The following is a 2139-nucleotide window of genomic DNA, read 5'->3' as shown; positions in this document are numbered from 1 at the left end:
TTTTAATTAAAGGTTAAATTAGATTTCACTGGATGTACTATCAATATAATTAATTCCAAGGCAAACACAGGTACTTTGTTAGGAAAAGAAAATGAATATATGTTATTGGGGCGTTTGGGTCATGCAGTTGCTTAAGGATCTGACTTCAGCTCAGGTCATGATCTCACAATTCGTGGGTTCAAGCCCTGCATTGGGCTTTGTGCTGACAGCTCAGAGCCTAGAGCCTACTTCGGATTCTGTGTCTCCCTCTTTCTCTTCTCCTCCCTACTCGTGCTCTGTCTGTCTGTCTCTCTCTCTCAAAAATAAATAAACATTAAAAAAATTTAAAAGTATTGTTTATTTCTAAGTGAACACATTTTAATAGTTAAATATATATATTATTATAAATATTTTTCTTATATTCTTTGTTAACTAAAAGTTCTTTTTAATAATTAACAATGAGGTTAGCAAAAAAACCACTTTAATATAAATAACACCTTTTCATAAAATATTATTGAATAGCCAAGGGGTGCTGGATTTCTCCTAAAATTCAATAATAGAGAAACTATGAGATCTATCTGGAAACTAATATAAGCACTGGGAATGTCAGAGGGGATCAGAAGGGAATCCTCCTTGTCTTTACCTATTCATTCATTCATTCATTCATTCATTCATTTTTACCATACTCTAAGTTTTGAAATTTCTCATTATGTGGAGGACTAAATTTTAAAAATAATGAAATCTAACAATATAGTCACAAATCTTAATGCTTTTATTTCTATTTTTTTTCTTTCTGTCCCACTCACTAGGATATACTTGTTAACTTTAACAACATGTCTCTTGTAATGCCTTGTTCTGTTTATCCCTGTTTAACCTAAAATGTATCATCCTCCTTCTCATTCTTTAACTAGTTTGCTGTTGTCATTTTCAACCCTATTGTCTCAAGTCACTTCTTATTTTCTTTTTTTTTTATTTATATATGAAATTTATTGTCAAATTGGTTTCCATACAACACCCAGTGCTCAAAAAATATGGAAAGCTTCACGAATTTGCGTGTCATCCTTGCGCAGGGGCCATGCTAATCTTCTCTGTATCGTTCCAATTTTATTATATGTGCTGCCGAAGCGAGCACCACTTCTTATTTTCTAGCCCAAGAATATGTCAGCACTGGATTCATCTAACTGCCATCTCTTGAGTAGTTTAAATTAAAATCATATTAATCCACTGTTGAAATAATCTTGTCCTGGAAAATAAGAAGTGACTTAGAACAATAGATAGTACCAACATCTAAATCCAAAAAATGCTTATTATGCTGTTTTGTTTCTATTGATACTCATTCCTAGTAGTGTTTTCCTCAGAATTAGTTTGCTAAACACACAGCCATAAAAAAAATTGTATCCTATATTTTTCTCTGGAATTTTTATAATTTTGCATTTTATAGTCATGTCTTTGGTGCATTTTGGGTTAATTTTTAAAAGTCTGATTATAGGTAAAGTTATTTTTTCCTTAGATGTTCATTATTTAGTGCCATTTGAAAAAAAAAAAGCTTTCTCTACTGAATAGTTTTATTCTTCATCAGAAAGTAATTGACCATATGCATGTTGGGCTTTATCTGGATTCTATGATATCCCAATGATTTATATGTCATCTTTTCTCTAAAATAACATATTCCTTTATAATAAATTTTGAAACAGTTCATGTGAATTTTCAACTTTGTTCTTTTTCATAAATAAGTTCCATTTTACCAATTAATTTTGGAACAATATTATTTGACTTCCAAATATCTAAAATTTTCCTGATACCTTTGTTACTGATTACAAGTTTAACTTTACTTTTAAAGCATTTAAATTCAGTAAGATGTGCTTTAAGACCCCAAATATGGTATATCTTGACAATGCATGTGATAGAGGATTAATTGGAGTAAAGAGTGGTGGTGCTACTTTCGTGATAGGAAACAAATAATAATTATAAATATTGAAGGATGAGATGAATTTCAAGCCATTGGAAGCTTTGAAGAAAAGTGATAGGCTCAAGGAAGATAACTAATCTCAAGAAAATCTTGGAAGACCAGATGACTGTTACGAACACTTTTAAAAATATTTTTCTGCTTATGCAGGGCAATAATAATTTCAGCAAAGTCACTGAAAGTAAAGTCCAGAA

At 30.8% G+C, this 2139-nt stretch overlaps 1 non-coding gene across 1 annotated transcript; it reads right to left on the bottom strand.

The window, feature by feature from the left end:
* Positions 1-1004: 1004 nt before the first annotated feature.
* LOC121040034 (U6 spliceosomal RNA) lies at positions 1005-1111 on the bottom strand. The gene has a single exon (XR_005795105.1). It is a non-coding gene; the product is annotated as a U6 spliceosomal RNA (small nuclear RNA).
* Positions 1112-2139: the final 1028 nt, after the last annotated feature.

Source organism: Herpailurus yagouaroundi, unplaced genomic scaffold (assembly GCF_014898765.1).
Source record: "Herpailurus yagouaroundi ecotype Mexico unplaced genomic scaffold, PumYag 28, whole genome shotgun sequence".
NCBI lineage: Eukaryota > Metazoa > Chordata > Mammalia > Carnivora > Felidae > Herpailurus > Herpailurus yagouaroundi.
Note: the sequence above shows the minus strand (reverse complement) of the source record. Positions and strands in the feature narration are given on the sequence as shown.